The sequence below is a fragment of the Lipotes vexillifer genome, unplaced genomic scaffold (assembly GCF_000442215.2).
Source record: "Lipotes vexillifer unplaced genomic scaffold, Lipotes_vexillifer_v1.1 scaffold402, whole genome shotgun sequence".
NCBI lineage: Eukaryota > Metazoa > Chordata > Mammalia > Artiodactyla > Lipotidae > Lipotes > Lipotes vexillifer.
In genome coordinates this window covers 1,331,811-1,341,575 of record NW_006798409.1, presented here as the reverse complement: position 1 = coordinate 1,341,575, position 9,765 = coordinate 1,331,811, and positions in this window count along the sequence as shown.

The following is a 9,765-nucleotide window of genomic DNA, read 5'->3' as shown; positions in this document are numbered from 1 at the left end:
ACTGCACCCCTGGTGCCTCGTTTCTCTCCTTTCAGTGTCTTGTCTCACAAAGGGATTGTATTAGTTTCCTGTGGCTGCTGTAATGAATTACTGCAAACTCGGTGGCTTGAAAAAATGGACATTAATTCTGTCACGGTTCTGGAGGCCAGCAGTACAAAATCAAGGTGTCACTAGGGCCACGCTCCCTCCAGAGGCTCTGGGGGAGGGTCCTTTCTGCCTCTTCCAGCCTCTGGTGGCTCCAGGTGTCCCTTGGCTTGTGGCCACATCACTCCAACCCCAGCTTCCGTCTTCACCTGGCCCCCTCCTCTTCTTCCTGTGTCTCTCCTCAAGACTTATCACTTGATTTAGGGGCTGCCAGGGTAACACAGCACGGTTTCATCTTAAGATTCTTCACTAAGTACATCTGCAAAACCTTTTTTTCCCAATAAGGTCACATCCGTAGGGGGTTAGGACATAGACATATCTTTGGGGGGGGCCACCATTCAGCTCACTTCAGGGATATGACCACTACCCCTCGTGGAGAGTTATTGCACAGGCCAAGAGAAGGGGAATCCACCCAAGTCAAGGTGAAAAACAGCCTGGGCAGTGGGGAAGCCCCTTCCCCCTATAGCCACGTGGCTGGAGCCAAGTTTCAAAGCCCAGCCCACCAGGGGTCTTCAGGCTGCCCTCACACGATGGAACTGACCAACATGACAGCCTCGAATGCCAAGGGTCATGTCATAGCTCATTCTGCAAAGCACAAGGATGATCTTATCTGTTGTCCAGTCAGTACACAGAGCAGAGGGCTGGCCCTGGCCTTTAGCTTAGCCAACGGCCGCAGGGCAAGACACTGGCCAGGCTGAGTCACGGTTCCCTCACTGGTTAACAGGGATAACAGGGCATGTTCTGCTTCCCACAGGGCAAGGGACGGGCAGCTGATGTCTTTGAAGCAGTGTGCAAACCGTCAGGGGCTACACACATGCAAAGTACTATGTACTTTAACGGGAAAACACTCTCAATGAAAACTTCAGGAGATTTTAGTCCTGAATCACCTTGAAGTTTGCTCTGTGACTTTGGACAAGTCATTAAATTGGAAATACTAATGTTATCCAAAATCAGTAATGTCACAGAAGGTAAACCTAGGAAAAGCCTAAAGTCCAATGTAAATGCAAGGTTCTGTCACTATTCTGGTTTTTACTATTTCAGCAAAGTATTATAAAAGACATTGCTAAAAAACTACAAATAGAGCTACCATACGATCCTGCAACCCCACTCCTGGGCATATATCCAGAGAAAACCATAATTTGAAAAGATACATGCATCCCAATGTTCACTGCAGCACTGCTTACAATAGCCAGGATATGGAAGCAACCTAAATGTCCATTGACAGATGAATGGATAAAGAAGATGTGGCACATATATACAATGGAATATTACTCAGGCATAAAAAAGAATGAAATAATGCCATCTGTAGCAACATGGATGGACTTGGAGATTATCATACTAAATGAAACAGACAGAGACAAATACCATATGACATCACATGTGTAATCTAAAAAAATGATACAAATGAACTTATTTACAAAACAGAAACAGACTCACAGACTTCGAAAACAAACTTATGGTTACCAGGGGGGAAGGTGAGGGTGAGGGATGTTTGGGATTAACATATACATACTACTATATATATATATAAAATAGATAATCAACAAGGGCCTACTGTATAGTACAGGGAACTCTACCCAATATTCTGTAATAACCTAAATTGGAAAAGAATTTGAAAAAGAACAGATATATGTATATGTATAAATGAATCACTTTGCTGTACACCTAAAACTAACACAGTGTTGTAAATCAACTAAACTCCAACATAAAATAACATTTAAAAAATATTTAAAAATGAAAGACATCGTATAATGTATTTATCTCTTTTTATTGGTAAAACTCTTAACATCTGCATCCATACTTATCAACCAACATTTTATGTGTTCCTCGGAAAGGTGACAAAAATTCATCCTCGGAATTCATGAGTGTCATTTACTCAACAAATATTTATTGAGTGGTGTGTCAGGAATTGTTCTGAGCACTGTAGAAAAGTAGTGCCCTAAACGGATACAAGCCCTGCCCTGATGGAGTAGAATTCACGCTAGGGAAATAGAGAATTAGCAGGGTAAAAAAGTAGAATGTCAAAGGAACATTACATAATGACAAGGGCTTTAGAGAAAAAATCATGCTGTGTCAGATGAGCAATGGTTGAAATGTTCCATGGGGGAAGAGCTTTCCCAGGAGAGGAAAGATCCCACCTGGTGTTTGGGGAAGGCCAGCTGGTGCCCTGAGGGGCACCAGGATTGGGGAAAGAAGAGAATCGCAGAGACAAGGGAGGCCGGGTCACAGGACCCCGGGGGTCCTAGTGGGGCCTCAAGCTTTTCCTCTGAGTCACCCGGGGCCACTGGAGGGTTTCAGCTGTTGAGCGACAGGTCTGACGGATTTTTTTTAACAGCATCCCTCTGGCTGCTGTGTTGAAAACAAGCACAGTGTTTAGGTCTTTAGAAATGAGTATAAGTCACACTGAAAAGTCATTTTTAAAATGTCAAATGATGCCAATTATATCTGAATAAAACTAGAATGAATGAATGAATAAATAAAATGTCAAATGGTTACTTTTTAAAAAATTAAACCAGATCAGGTGGTTCTTGCAGGGAAATAAGTTGACTCACTTTGCTATACAAACCTCGAAGTGTAGGGTGAAAATCAGGGCACAAGAAGACACAACTCGCTAATTTCATCAAACATTCTTCTCCCTCCTTACCAAGAAACACGTGTGCTAAAGATCAGAGGTGGAAGGGTCTTCTTGGTCTCTCCTCCAACCCCTACGAGGAAGGCCCGGCTGTTCCTGGGGTGCCCCACTGCCGGGAGGGCCGCTGTGAGGGAAGGACAGATGGGACCTAAAGGAAGCCCCGTGATGGACCCTCTGGCACAGCCCCGGCTGCTCCTGCCTGGACTGGCTTTGCTTCGTCCTCTGCTACCCAGGCTGGTCCAGGAAAAGAACATCAGGGGTGACCCCTCTCTAGGTGTTCAAGATGCTCTAAGACTCATTGACAGGCCAGCAGTTTCACAGGTAGTTGCCAACAGAAACCAGACAATGGTATATAATAAAATATATATTCACCATAAAGAAAAATGAAATGCTGACACAGGCTGCAACATGGATGACCCTTGAGAACAGTATGCTGAGTGAAAGAAGCCAGTCACAAAAGACTACGTATGGTACAATTCCGTTCATGGGAAATGCCCAGAATAGGCAGACAGAAAGCAGATTAATGGTTACATAGGGCTGGATAGGGATAGAAGGGCCGATGGGGTGATAGCTAATGGACACAGGGCTTCTTTCTGAGGTGATGAAAATGTCCTAAAATTGACTGGGGTGACAGTTGCACATATTTGTGAATATTCTAAAAACCAACAACGAATTATCTATACTTTAAATGGATCCATTTTATGGTATGTGAATTATATCTCAGTAAAGGTGTTGATGTGCGTTTGTGGAGTGTGTAGTTTGAAGATACCAAGTCAGACTGACACAGAGCTCCAGACCTGCCTCGGGAGCAGGGGACTGACGGCTATATGTCTGCCGTGTGTTCTGTGTGACAGAAGTGCCCTCTGGCTCCCTGCACGTGGGGAAGGGCATGGGAGAAATGTCCCACCACCTAGGACCGACTACATAATTCGCAGAGCCCTCTGCAAAATGGAAGAGAGCCTCTTATTTTTTAAAAGAAGTATTAAGGGAATTCCCTGGTGGTCCAGTGGTTAGAACTCGGTGCTTTCACTGCTGAGGGCGCAGGTTAGATCTCCGGTCAGGGAACTAAGATCCCACAAGCCGAGGAGCATGGCCAAAAAATTATAAATAAATAAATAAATAATTTTAAAGTGTTAAGAATTTCAAGGTGGCGACTGGGACCTGGTCCCTTCACTGTCCCTTTCTCCAGGCGTGGAGGGGGAGGGGTGTGTCCCTGCTAGTCAGCTCTGCTTTGTTTTGATTAAGGGGGCACATAAAGGGATGTTCCTTTGCTAGGAGAGCTGGGACGCCTCATGCAGCATTCTGTGAGAATCTTCCAGAAGATGAGCGCAGCTGGTTATCCCCCTTGACAGCTGCGAGTGGAGGGTGGGCCCTTCTCCTCACCCTCAACCAGAAGCAAAGAGGCATGTTCAAGGTGACAAGTCTGGCATTTAGAGGTAAAGCAAGCATTAGCTTTAATGGAAAGAGGTGATTTACATAACGGCTATAAACAAGAGGCGCTAACAACTCAGTGGGTCTGAAATAGACACCGAAATTCATAAAAGTGACGAAGTGAGGGAAAAAATCTTGCAGCAATTGGAAAGCCATTCCTCAAGAGAAGGTGGAACAGGAGGGAAGGGGGCAGGGCACAACCTTTAAAAGAATGGCATACCAGTTGAGGATACAACATAAACTGGTTAGAACCAACTAGGTCCAAGGTGGCAGAAGACTCGACTTCCAGTGGACCTTAAGCCTCATTATACGCTCATTGTAATACATCAGCACATGCTAAATGACATGCCCACAGGCGCCATGACTGTTCCAAGGGTAACCCTAAAAGGCCAAAAAGTAGGCGGTGGCCCAATTCTTGGAAATCCCCACCCGTTCTCCAAAATAGTTGGCATAATCCTCTCCCACTTATTAGCCTATGAAATTACTCAGCCCATAAAAACTAACCACCCATATCTCGGAGCATCTAGCCTTTTGAGATGGCCCACCCTCTGTCTGCGGAGTCTGTCTGCTTCACTCCCCAGGGCCCTTCTTGCCTCTTGAGATAGACCTCATTCTGTCTATGGAATGTGTATCTCTCTAAATAAATTCACTTCTCACCTATCACTTTGCCTCTCGTTGAATTCCTTCTGCGCTGAGACATAAAGAACCTGAGTTTCATTAAGTCCTGCCACCAGGTGTACAATCTCAATTAAAAGACAGTGAGTTTGGGCTTCCCTGGTGGCGCAGTGGTTTAGAGTTTGCCTGCCGATGCAGGGGACACAGGTTCGTGCCCCAGTCCGGGAAGATCCCACATGCTGCAGAGCAGCTGGGCCCGTGAGCCATGGCCGCTGAGCCTGCGCGTCCAGAGCCTGTGCTCCGCAACAGGAGAGGCCGCGTCCCAATCTGGGTTTTGGCTGGGTTCTAGTCCTGGCCTGTGGGTTCAACTCCCAGCTTGTGGGTTCAACTCCCAGCTTGAGGTGTGCGGTTTCAAATGGACATAATATAAATATCCCGTTTTAATGATTTATTCATGTGTTGCTTATGTCTGGTACATTATTGAGCTTTAAAATGCTAATCCAGGTCTTATGTTGTCACCTAAAGTGGCATGAGAATTAGCCTTCCTTAATCTTTTGCTGGACTGACAGGTACAATAGAGACTAAGTCTTCATTTGCGTGAGGACTAGCAGTTCCGTGTCCAGTTTGCAAGACAAATAATCAAGTTGGTGCTCGAAGCATCATTCAGCCCAGTGTGTACTGCGAGAATCATTTTGTGATTCAGAAGAAACAAACACAACTCCAAAGTCCTCTATCTGTACAGGTCTGACTCACACTGCAGACACATTTATTTAGGGATTATCAATCCTGCAGAATACAGCAGGTCCCTCTCACTATTTTTGCTGTTCAGACTTGCCTAAAGCATGTCATCACGCAGTCTAATATCACAGCGGATTTTGAAGGTGGTTTATATACTCCAAGAGCACTGCCTTATAAAGAAAAAAATGACTGAGTCAGGAAGGCAGTGGGGGCAGTAGGTCTAGACTGAGGCCCCAGGCCCACCAGGAAAGAGTCCTGTGACCGTTGGCAAGGAGTTGATCCTCCTTGGGCCTCAGTTTCCTGGTAAAAACAGGAGTTGGTCTCACTTATCAACTCCAAAGACTTTTCCAATTTTAAAATTCAGTGTTTCATTCCCTGGGCTCCTGCTACCAAAGGCAAGAGAATTATAGTGAAACTGTGAGCTCCGGTGGACAGCATTGGTCTTTGACCTTATTCCCTGTTGTGAATCAAAATCCTGCTTAGAGTGTAGCAGAAGACGGTGATCAGAGGCGGCTGAAGGGGATGGCAGGACCAACTCTCTGCGGAGCTGTTGCTTGTTTATCACAACCTTAGACTTAATTATGTGCCAGGCATTGTTCTAAGTACTTAAGAAACTTTAACTCACTTACTCGTCATACAACCCTAGAAGAAAAGCAAGGCTATTATGCAAACTTGACAGAGAAGGAAACTGAGATCCAGACAGTTTAAGTAACTTGCTGGGGCCACAGCTGGACAGCTAGTGAAGGGCTAAGCTGGGATTTGACCCCAGGAAGTCTGACCCCACAGGCTGCCCTTCACAGGATAAGATCACAGGCTCTATATCTAGTTATCCTGCCTTCACGCCCCAGGAAACACAAGGGACCAATGAGGCTGCCAAAAGCAGCTGAAGTTAACATAGGACATTAGGAGAAGTTTCTGACCTCCCGTGGGTAGTCCCATGTTGGCTGTTCCGAGGAATCTTAAAGAAAAGGGTAGAAACTACCTGCTCTTGCATAGTGTGGGACCACCTTGTCGAGGGGAGGGGCCTGGGAGGCCGCTGGATGACCCTAGCTTGGCCTGGATTCCAGGAACCAGTGCCAGCCTGTAGATGAGCACAGGAGAGAGCAGCTGGATGGTATACACGTTGTGTGCATATTTGTTGTGTGTGGTGGGAGGAAATGGGGGAGGCTATAAAGTTTAATTTCATCTGTTCCTTGACCCCAACATGCATCAGTGGAATAACTGCTGCCAGTCATGACCCCGTGACTGCAGGGTGAATGGTCAGCAAAGGAAATGTAGGTGCCAGAAAAATATGCATGCATTAAATTATTTCTATCTCTAAGTGCATTTCCCCCTCCACTGCCCACCCCCCTCCCAGGATTTCCAAAGTCTCACATTTGTGCATGATATTTGCAGAACCGTGGACTTCATCTTTACTTCTTCAAGGGCAGGGACTAAGCCCTTACTCATCTGTCTTCTCAGCAGCTGACACTGTGTTTGCTAAATGAATAAATGATACATCTCAGACCAGATGACATCTGTTTAGCTTGCAAGTGGAAACCACCTGTATGGTTTCCACTTGCAACTGTATGTTGACTATTGATTTGGATTTCAAGATAAATACAGACGTGTTTCTAAGGAAAAGTTTTTGTTGTCGTTGTTTTTACAGGATAATTTGGTAAGCTAATCATTTTTAATAATTACGTCTGGATTCTAAAGAACTCTTTATCTCCATTTTACCCTCTAGACGGTTACTCTTTATAATGCATACATTCTACTGTAATTTCCTCTTTCTTCTCCTCTATGAGCTTCCCTCTTTCTTAAAGGAAGAGTTAAGACTGCTCTTACACTCAGCCTGACGTGGTACATCTGGTCATTTCATCTGACGGGCCTCCTGACTTTTAATTTCCTTCTAACACCTTTGACTTTTGATCTTGAAGCGCAAGGGCCATACTTTTATTGGGTTTAATTTACTGGAAATCCCTATGTTCCTTGTGAATCAAGCCATAATAGTCAATGAATAATCACAGGCTGCAGCCAGGCTGGGTTTTAGTTCTGCTGAGTAACTAGGAAACCGACTAACAACAGGAAGGTAAAAAATGTTAGGAACCCTGATATGGCCCCAGAACTAGGATAAGACATTTTATTATGAGCATGTGACCACTCAAGCGTAGAGGGGGATCAGCCACCGCCGCGTAGGACCCAGGGCAAGGGGGTTGCTTGACTGAGCCCAGGGCTCCTGGGAGGGGGAACAGGGAGTGGCAGAGGCCTGGGTGGGAGTCAGGAGTTCAGGCTTGTGTGTGACCCCAGCTTCCTCTCTCCACCCTCTGCACCTCTTTCAGCTCTGCATTTTGCCCCCGGTAGGATTATTTTCTATCGGGTTTCGCACATTTATATCTGAGAGGGTAGGGATTTTTGTTTCACGTATATATTCTTTAAAGGATTTTTCATAAAATGATCCCAGAGGGGAGCTTGGAAAAAGACACTTAATAGCTATATCATTTTTAACCTCTCTCTACCATGTGCTGAACAAATTCTTTACAGATTTGGTTCTGTGTCAAATGCCCATCACAGCCTGATGACATAGGTGCCATAATCACCCTTGCTTCTACAGAGGCGAGAACTGGCCCAAGGTTTAGCCGGTTAGAGCAGAGGAAAAGTTGGTTGTCAGGAACGGACTGTCTCCAGGTTCCAACACCGCTTCTTTTGACGTCTTTCTGCTCAGATGTGTTGGAAATGCCCCTCCCCCGACCAGCCCCTCAAGGAGGAAAGATGTCTTCCCAAAGAGTCATGGACCTCAGGGACTCAGGGAGCCCCTGATCACCTAGCACCAGAGACCCACGGGCAGGGGAACAGGTCCTATGGACAAGGCAGCCCCACTCCGGGCAACTGAACTTGACCTAATGGCTGTCTGTACCAAGCTTCTCAGATGCTTTCAGTGAACAGGCCCTCTATTAGCTGAAACTGCAGCCCAGATGAGTCAGTATTTTCTGCTACAATTAAAAAAAAAAAATACTCTTTATGTCTCCATGGTAACTTACTATGGATCTGTATCCCATTTATGAAACTCCTTCTTGACCTATCTGTGATTTCTGTTCCAGGCCTGAATGTACATGGAGAAACCATCAGAATCAGTTCAATCTGCTGGAAATATCAATCTTCTCAGCACTTGGTTGTTTGAGCCGTGTAGACCCTGCCTCTGACCCATGCAATGGTGATACCCGGAGACCCTCAGGTACCTGGAAACATTAAGGTGCAATAGTATCTCAATTATCTGGATAACTCCTGGTTTAGGGTTGCCATGGAAACCAGGAACCTTGGTAACAGAGAAGTGAGGCCTTTCCTCTCTCCCTTCACAGCACCGCAGTCCCTGAGATGTACCAAATTTCAGCCCCTGGCCTTGCCTAAGCTGAGATATTTTATTTTATAACCACTTTTAGGAATCTAAATATTTCTCCAAAATACTGAGAATCTGACCTGAATCTGAATAGGAAATGTGCACGTTTCTAGCCAAGGACTCAAGTATTGAATATTTCCTGCTAAAAATGGAAATGGGAGGTATGGGTGATGGTTTTGATCATAGTTAGAAGTCAGATAAACTGGAGTCTCAACCCTGAATTTCCCATTTATATGTCTTATGACTTGGCAAGTTATTTACCCTGAGGGTCAACTCCCTCATATTTAAAGTGGGGACAATAATGCCTTGGAGAATTATCATGAGGATTAGCCCAGGGAAGCTCAGTCAAGGCTGGTTACTACTAAGGCACCGCTCAACTCTAGGGGGTGCCACGCACACGGAGGCTGTAGGAATGGGGCTCCTCGGAGCAGGGGGACTCCGTGACCCATAAAAGGGCCCATTTTGCATCTTTATCATCTCAGCGTCAGCATGACAGAATGATCAGAAATAAAAATGATCAGAAATCATAAGTCCACGAGGAGGTCCAAGAATGGGGCCAGGATGAATCCCTTATCACCCCAAGCCCTGCGGCCACTCGGTGGCACCAGTACTACTCCAGTCCTGCCAGGGCACGTTTGGGGTTAAAGCCTCCGGACCCGGGGGAGAAACCAAAGAAAGACTGTCCTCCTGCGCTCCCGGGACACCCAGAGCGCGGGGCGCCAGGCCTCAGCGCCCCCGGCCCAGAGCGGCCCTGGGACAGCAGGCGAGGACAGCCGAGTGACGCCAGGCGCCGAGCGAGGCCCCGCCTGAAAGGTGCGGCTCCGCCCCC